Source organism: Culex quinquefasciatus, chromosome 3, assembly GCF_015732765.1.
Source record: "Culex quinquefasciatus strain JHB chromosome 3, VPISU_Cqui_1.0_pri_paternal, whole genome shotgun sequence".
In the NCBI taxonomy this organism is placed as follows: Eukaryota; Metazoa; Arthropoda; class Insecta; order Diptera; family Culicidae; genus Culex; species Culex quinquefasciatus.
This window is the reverse complement of record NC_051863.1, coordinates 20,413,398-20,422,816: the sequence shown is the minus strand read 5'-3', so window position 1 is coordinate 20,422,816 and position 9,419 is coordinate 20,413,398. Positions and strand designations below refer to the sequence as shown.

The window sequence follows — 9,419 nt, the reverse complement described above, 5'->3', positions numbered from 1 at the left end:
AATCTAGAGTAGCAAAAAGTTGCAGCATATTTGTTTAAAAAATGTATTTATTTTCTTCTTTGGTTGGACTTTCAAATAATATTTAATTTTACAGAGAAGATTTTTGCTTATTCAAACCCCGAAATTGCAAATACCACAACTCGACATTTTTGAAGTTGATGACAGTAAATGGTTCAGTTTATACAAGGTATGACAGATTTGATCTTTTTGATCAAGCTACAACCGACAGAATTGCATTTTAGTGAATCTTCTGCTAATAAATAAAATTGTAAATTGTTGAGTGGTATGGAGTCATCTTAAGCAACCATGTGTACTAGCGTGGTTCACGTTTCTATGAAAAAGACAAAAGTTGTTATTTTGTCTTGCATCAACCGGAATTTCGTTCTTTTATGTCCCCAGAAGCACTCCTGAAAATTTGAGCCCATTTGGTAAGGTATAGGAGCTCCAGTTTTAATTTGAAATTTATATGGGATTTTGATTTATTTTCCATGGGAAACTATCTTTTTTTACATTGTATTAGGATTTTTTTTTATAAATCGATGAAAGACTTGATTCTTATAGTAGGAGATAGGTTTTGAACTGGGGAACAACTTTGTAGAACATACCAACATGCTAGGAAGTGACCCTTTAAAGATACAGATACTTTTAGATGATGGCTTTTGAAGGGGCCAGCCACCATCTAAAAGTATCTGTATCTTTAAAGGGTCACTTCCTAGCATGTTGGTATGTTCTACAAAGTTGTTCCCCAGTTCAAAACCTATCTCCTACTATAAGAATCAAGTCATTTCATCGATTTATAAAAAAAAAATCCTAATACAATGTAAAAAAAGATAGTTTCCCATGGAAAATAAATCAAAATCCCATGTAAATTTTAAATTAAAACTGGAGCTCCTATACCTTACCAAATGGGCTCAAATTTTCAGGAGTGCTTCTGGGGACATAAAAGAACGAAATTCCGGTTGATGCAAGACAAAATAACAACTTTTGTCTTTTTCATAGAAACGTGAACCACGCTAATGTGTACCCACCTTTATCTATGGGAGTAGTAATAATAGCACCCGCTTATTACCCGGGCAGACGGTAATAACAAAATTAATAATATTTCAATAACAAATCCAGTTAAAATAACAAAAAGTGTTATTATTTTATCCTGAACTTCAACTTCAAGAAGAAAAAATAATAACAGTTTCTGATAAAATAACAAGATTTGGTACTGAAGTGATATTATAATCACAGCAAAAAATCCGATGGTAAAATCGCATGCATAAGCATGCACATCACCTTCGCCAAAAAAGACACTTAATATTACACACAGCATGTACAATTTTTGTAAACACAAAAAAAAGTTGCAACCGACGGGATTCAAACCCAGCACCAACAGTAAGGACTGGCGCCTTAGCCCACTCGGCCATCAGTCCGATGAAAAGCGGTAATGATAAACGCATATATGAGCTTGACATTTTGGTCAAGTAGGTTTCCCATACTGGTGGGCTACATGTTTCAAGGTGTAATATTACATGGAATTTCATAAAATAATGCAAAATTTATTTTACACCCAGGCCTTTTACACGCAGCTGGATTACTACTTTTCTTGCTGTGTTGATTACACGCTAATAAGAGGAAATGTTATACATTTCAAAAACTCTCCTAATAACAAGATTTGTTATTCGTTTGATATTCTGACATAGAAATAAAATTACCATAAATCGCACAAATGGAAAAGTTTCTAAGTGTCCATAACACAATCTGTTATTATTTTTTCTTTTGTTAAATATGTTTAGATCTTTAGGATAATTTTGACCAATTTCGTCGGGGTCATTATTTTGGCCATGAAAAGGGGCCCCTCAGCTAAAATTATTCTAAAAAGTTTAAATTTTGAAAATTGATTTTTTTATTATTTGATATACCCCCTAAGGGACTTTGCTAAAATTGGTTAGAACTATGCAATAATTTTGACCAATTTCATCGGGGTCATTTATTTGACCATGAAATGGGGTCCTTAAACTAAAATTAATCCGATAAAATTAACTTTTGAAAGCTGGTTATTTTAAATTTTGTTTATTCCCTGAGGGAATTGATTTATTTACTGAGGGTATTTGGAATGTGAATAACAAAAACTGTTATTATTTTCACAGAGCCAGGAAGTCGGAGCTGACGTTGAAGTTCGAGCTGGAGTGAGACCTCGGAGACGGCATTAGATTCAGCTATTTTTTAGCAACTTTTACTTGGAGTCGGAATCAGTGAAGTTGGGTATTTTTGGAGAGCTGAAGCCGTCGCTTTTTTTTTCAAAAAATCATATCTCCGCTACATTTCATCCGATTTTAGCTGTCTTAGACGCAAAAGAAAGGTGATTGGTTTGGCTATTTGGGAAAATAGTAAAAAATTTCAAAACTCTAGCTAAACTTTTGAAAAAGTTGTATGAAAACTTAAAATGCAAAGGACAGGTCCCAGAGCCTCGGAAAATTTTACAAAACATATAAAAAAAATGGTGAAGTTATGTTTTAAATTTTAGGAGACATGATTTAAAAAAATAATAAAAACTGGGTTTTACGACGCGCCACGCGCGAAAATGGGAAAATGGCGAAAACGGCAAAAAAATCGACTTTTTTCACTAAAACTGCGATAACTTGAAAATTTCAGCGATGACCTATACATGTTAGGGTACCAAAAGTTGCGTAAGTTAATAACGAAAATTTTGGAACCTCAACATGTATTTTATATTAGGCCGTTACGAATATTGTTTAAAGTTTATGCCTCCCCCCCCCCCTCCTCCAAAATTTGTCCGGAAATCTGTGGGCAAAATACATATTTTATTCAAAAGCTTCAATTTTTTATGAAAATAGAAGTTAAATCAACTGAAACCAATCTAAAATGCATTTTTCAGCATTGATAATCATATTTAGCATGTTTTTGCTGGATTAAACATATTTTGAATTTTTATGAAATTCCCATCGCAAAACTTTTTTTTTCGCAAAAAAACAAATTTTCAAAAAAAAAAAATTAATAATGTAGATGTTCAGAAATTCATTTATTAGGAAATTAAAAAAAATAAAGAATATTTAAAAATTTGTAAATTAAAAAAAAAAACTGCGGATTTTAAAATTTGTTTAACAGTTCGTACTCGATTATCCGAAATCCTCGTCAAAATTTCACTCCAAATAATCAATTTTGTTAAATCATCTAACATATAAAGTTGCGGCATTTTTTTTAATTTTTGATATTTTTTTTAATTTTCTTGATTTTTCTTATATTTTAGTTTTGAAATTTTCGAATTAGAGCTTTAATTTGGAATATTTCGAGCAAAACAGCGTAAATGGGCTAATGTCGCCTGTTAATTAAAAGGCTATAATGCACACGTCAGTTGATGTTTACATTAGGAGCGAGCAGGAAAACTTTTTGTTTGAACTTCGACATTGACCCAATTACATTGTTTTGCTTGAAACATTCCAAATTCAAAATGTAAAAAAAATTAAAAAAAAACTTAAATTATAAATTTGAAAACTTAGTCTAGAAAATATTTTTTATGTTTTTCATTCAATTGTTCCTTTTACATATTGTTGTGTACACAGTAAGAAAATGTAAAAAAATGGAAGGTATTACAGCTGTAGTCTAGTCGACTCTCTGGCTGTCGATCTTCTCGATATCAATATTACTCCAGCTGTCATTATATTTTTCAGTTCCTTCAAGAAGCATGCTTTGATTTTTTTTTTCAAAATCGACTGAAAAACACTGAAATTGTGGTGAAATTACACATTTTCAGAGGCAAAATTAAACATTTTTTGCGACATAAAATATGTACATATTCTCAGATGTAATATTACCATGACTTTTTTACTGTGCATAATTTTGAAATATTTAGAGGTAAATAATTTGTGAAATAGATTCCATAATTGTAATACTTTATGTATAAAAACTATGGAATCTATCTAGCTATTAAAACTTAAATTAAAACTGTTTTGAAAATGTTATTTTTAAAATTTATGTCACTGCTCTTTTCAAAAATGTTCCGAATAAACAGGGACTGAAAACTATAAAAAAGGGTTTATGTTTTTTTAGTGTTTAAGTGTTAGCAACTATTTTAGACTGTTTTTCCGATTTATACAAAGATTTTTTCTTGGAATTTGGATGAGAGTATAGGATTTTGAACCCTTAAAAAAGCTAAAAAGGTTTAAAAAAATGTTTTATGATTTTTTTCTGAATATACAATTTTGTTTGTAAAAATTAAACAACTGTTTTATAGTTTCAATAGTCTTAGAAAGTGAAATAGACTACATAATTAACCAAGGAACATTTTTTTAATTTATCAAAACATTAAACAAACCAAAATAATCATTCCTGCATAAACTCACCACTTTCTCCTCCTAGAGAAGTCTTAAAGAGAAGTGCCGTAGCTTACTCAGAGGCTTCCATTACTTGTCAAATTTTGAGTTCTCGAGCAATCCTTGCGTTCCTTTGAGTGATTTGAGTGACTTGACGCTTCTCTTTAAGACTTCTCTATCTCCTCCAAAGACTCAAACATTAAAACATTATGATCCGCGGCGAGTATATGCTCAATCATCGACAAATCGATCAAACCATTCGCTCTCCTCTCTTTCTCGTTACTCTCTCTCTCTCTCTTATGCTCACCACTCACGCACACACATTCACCACCTGGAAAATCCTCCACACGGCGGCGGCGGCCGAATCTTTTCCTGTTTGCTGCGCTCTTCCAAGCATGATTGTCCTGTGACTTCCCTTCCCGGTGTAATTGTGTAGTATTTCACACATTTCCTTCTGTTGGGAGGCACGTCTGTGTTGGTGCAGGGACGGATTTGGAAAACAATCTGCACGGTGGGTTTGCGGGTTAATGGTTTTAAAATGAGTTTATTTTGTTTTACGTTTTTTAAAATACATTTTCTTAAAGTGACTGATAATACATTTTGTTGATTTTTTTTAAAATAATTTAATTTCAATTTTCAGCCCCGCCTGACCAGCAGACAACATTCGCGCGCGAGTATTGGTGTAGTGTTTTTCATTGAAGGAAAACATCTTGCACTTTCGACTCGTGAGTGTGCGTGCGTGGAAAAAGGAGGAAAATTTCGTCGGGAGAGAGTTTGGAAACGACACGGCGAACCGACCACGACCAGCAGCAGCCAGCTTGGCAGGCCCAGAGAGTGCGCGCCGTTCTTGCCACCAGACACAGACTGGACACTTTAAGAAGTGGAGGGATACGGACTTCGATTTTCCCTCGATTTTGGCGACGCGGATTTTGTGCGAGGAATTTAATCTCAAGGAAGAACCGCTCCGCTCCAAGCTTGCTTGGATGGGTTGCTCTTTGTCTGGAGTTTTTGAAGTTTTTGAGTTTGTTGCAAGTTGGGATAAATGTTGAAAATTAAGTGAAAGTTCGGATTGAACTGATTGGTTGAGGAATTGATGGAAAATTTCCTCGCAAATCAAGTGAAGAAAAGTTGGATTACAGTACACCACCGTGAAAGTGTTGTTGTAAAGCTGCAATCGATATTTGCGGTAATTTAGCCGCCGTGGGAAGAACGCAAAATAAGATTTGCAAACAGTGACTAAAGTTACACACGGTGAAGTGCGTGATTTCCGGTTTCCTGGCTGCTGGTCCTGCCACCGGAACTAGAAAAGGATACTTGCCGCGGATCGGATTCCTTCGGCGAAGCCGAGAGAGTGAGCAAAAGGTCGTCGCAAAACATGGCGAACCCGACTAGCAGCAGACAAGCCAATCATTGACACCGGAAGGGGAGCTCCAACACACGGTGAGTCCACTGCACTCTGCCACTATTTTTATCTCTGCGCTGAACTGGTTTTGGAAAAATGGTGCCACCATAAATTACGACGGGCCATAAACCTTGTTGTGGAGTGTAAAATCTGCATCCACCCCTGCTCCTCTGCCCTGTCCCATTTCCTCTCTCCATCAACAACACACAATCCAAGTAGTCTGGAAAAGTCAGAGCGTTAAGAGGGGGAGGGGGTGAGGAATTTTCCACCGCCCACACTCGGCTTGTGCAGCATAGTTGGCCAGGCAGACGACGGCGAAGGTGCCACAGCCGGGTCAAGTAGCCCACAGAGAAATGAGTGAGGACTTGCGTGTGAATTGAATGTCCAGAGTGTCGATAAGGGGACGGCTACCTGGGCGCTGTTGTGTGTTGTCGTGTCGAGCGGGGAGGTTTTTCGGATCAAGGTAGTAGTACAGAATCAGTGTTTGCAAACATTTTGGTTCAGGCTGCGTACACAGAAAAAAATGATGGTAATATTCATTAGGAAATGGTGACAGATTTTGTGGCAAAAAATGTGTAATATTACATCAGGAATTGGTGAATTTTCATCAGTTTCTGATGAATATTCATCACGTTCACATTTTTACACATTTTTGAGTAATATTACTAAAAAAATGAGTAATATTCAACCAACCAAATTTTTAACATTCAAAAATGTAACTTTTTTTGTTGTGTAGTTTGTTTTGAACTTTATTGGATTTTTACAAAATTAATCCAGTAGGAAACATGATAAACATTTCAGCTTATGAAATTCCTATTGGATTTTAACAGAAAATCGGAGAGATTTTTATAATTATTGGGCCTTCCAAAAAATACGTAGACACTTTTTTCTCCAAAAAATATTCAAATGGACTAACACTGCCCATGTTCGCATAAATGTCAATTTTGGGGGGTGACAAAAACTTTAAATAAAATGTGTACCAGCCTTAACACTAGTTGAGTAAAAATTGCCACTGAATCCGCTTTGTAAATACCGGTTCTGATTCTCTTTAAAGAAACTGGGAATTTTTTTTTTGCGCAATAAAAAAAGTCTGGGAAATAAATATTCAAAACATTTACTTTATTGAACTGTTCGGATTTTGTGCCTTACCGTTCGGATTTATGTTCGTTTTCGGGAAATTTAAAAGGCTGGATTTTTGTCCGGAATTTTTTTTGCATGGTGAAAATATTTTTTTTGTATCTAAAATGCTTTTTTTTTTTGCTCTGGGGTTAAGGCTTTTGCTAATCATATAAACAAAAAAAATACAAAAAAAAATCTAGAAATGTTCTCATGGAAGCACTAAGAGCGATATTATTCGTAAAAGACAACTTGACATTTCGTTTAGTTTGAACAATTTAACAAAACATTGGAAGATCACAAAGATTTTCAAAAGTGCAAGTCTTCTGGCTTAATCAGTTTATGTCCCCTAAAACATATAAAAAAATAAAAAAAAAATATGGTTTTTGCAAATCAAGTTTTAGTGACAAAAAGTTAAATTAAAAAACACCAAGTTTTTTTTACCGTGTATCATTTTTTTTCAGTGTAGTCCATATTCATACATACAACTTTGCCGAAGACACCAAATCGATTAGAAAATTCCTTCAAAAGATACAGATTTTTGAATTTTCACATATCACTTTTGTATGGACAGCTGCCAAATTTGTATGGAAAATTATATGGACAAACTAATGATGCAAAATGGCTTCTTTGGGCATACCGAATGCACGAAAAAAGTTTCAGCCGGATTAAAAAATACAAATATTAAAATTAAAGAAAAAAGACCGATTCCGTAGAGAACTGCTCAGATCCAGTCATCATAGTAGAAATCATTATTCGCTTTTTTATCATTCATTGAAAGTTGCACCTTATTTTTTGTACCAAGATGAATAAAAAAATCCCGTTTTATCATTTTTTTCGGATAACAAAGGTATGTTAAAATTTTAAGCATTCTCCAAAATAAAAAAAAACTTTTTAAAACAATTAAAAGCTTACTAACATTTTTTTGGATCCCAGAAGTATGTTAAAATTTTAAACATTCTCCAAAAATTAAAAAAATAAATATTTTAAAAACAATTTAAAGCTTCGATACAGAAAATTACAGGTTTCCTAAAAAAAAACGCCAAACACAAACATTCATCCAACTAAGTAAATTTTATTGTAGTTAAAACAAACCTATAAGCTGTAAAAGTTTCAACAAGATTACAAGATATCTAGGAGTTTGTATTAAAATATGTTTCTATCAAGCTTCTTCTTTTATTTGAATGATGTTGATATTGAATTTGAAAAATCAATGCTGATTTATCAAGTTATTTGATTTTTTTTATCTCATTTTTTGCCAAATATATTTTTTTTTATTTTTTTTGTCAACATGTTTTCAGTCATAAGTTATTAGCAATGTAATTAAGCTTATATCTCGAGAGTATTTTTTTTTCGATAAGGTCCAATAAAAACTATTTATTTATTTTTTTTTTTGTTTTTTTCTTTGGGTATTTTTAAAAAAACTTCAGATTTGTTAGCTCATGCTTCCAATTTAAATGCTGTAAGAACCGGCTAGTTTATGGAAAATTTAACGAGCTTTTTAGTAGAACTATTGTCAAGACTGAAAAATGACCAAAAATCACAACAAAAAAGGTCGAAACTTCTGTTTTAACAACATTTTTATTTTATAAGCCGCTGTATATCAACAAGGATTGGAGACTTTGATGTAAAATTGAGTAAAGAATCGATTGGGCGGTTATGAAAATTTTGACCTTTAAACCACTTTTTAAAAACTACGGTTTTGATGGTCGATTTTTGTATGTTATAAGGCGAAACATTAGGGTGTAATATGATAAAAAATGATGAAGTTGTCCAAAATTATTGAGCACAGCATTTTTTTAGTTCCTTTTGGGGTTCTAAACAACTCCTCAAATTTTGGGAACAATTGGTTAAGTTAAGTGCAAAACGACTCAATTTTGTATGGAAATTTGTATAAGAATCCCTGATCTAAATCTCCAACCGATCTAAATCATAAAAATTATAACAGAGTCGGAATAGAAATTGCATTCCCTACAACAAGTGATTACGGAAAACTGAGTTTAAGTTTAAAGGAGGTATTAGACTATGACAAACAAACAAACTCGGTCTTTTTGACAGATTGAAAGTGTAACAGTATGCCTACTTTATTTTTTTATCTGCATTTGTTGTCAGAAAGTGCGAGTTTTTTTGTTTGTCACAGTCTAATACCTCCTTAACTACTCATTTGCTACATCGATTACCCCGTGGCACTTAAAATGCCAACTTTTCAGAAATTTCCAGAATGGGCAAAAAATCATTGACCGAGTTATGATTTAAAAAATCGAAAAATTGTTCGCAAACATTTTTCAATTTCATTTTTCGAATTTGCAATCAAAAAGTACCTAAGTGAAATTTTGATAAAGTGCACTGTTTTCAAGTTACAGCCATTTTAAGGTAACTTTTTTGAAAAAAGTCGCAGTTATACTTAAAAAAAAATAACTGCGACTTTTTACAAAAAAGTTTTTCTCAGCTTTTCAAAAATATTTTTTTTAAACGTGGGCAAACATGTGCACTAATTAAAAAAAAATGAATAACTGCGACTGTTTTTAAAAAAGTTACCTAAAAATGGCCCTAACTTGAAAACGTTGCACTTTATCAAAATT

General features: G+C 33.1%; 1 protein-coding gene across 3 annotated transcripts in view; it reads left to right on the top strand.

The window, feature by feature from the left end:
• Window positions 1-4,993: 4,993 nt before the first annotated feature.
• Window positions 4,994-9,419, top strand: part of LOC6033077 — a 98,073-nt gene continuing 93,647 nt past the window's right edge. For all 3 annotated transcript variants that reach the window (XM_038264718.1, XM_038264716.1, XM_038264715.1), the window contains exon 1: window positions 4,994-5,759. The gene's annotated coding sequence lies outside the window, so the exon portion shown is untranslated. The remainder of the gene's footprint in view (window positions 5,760-9,419) is intronic.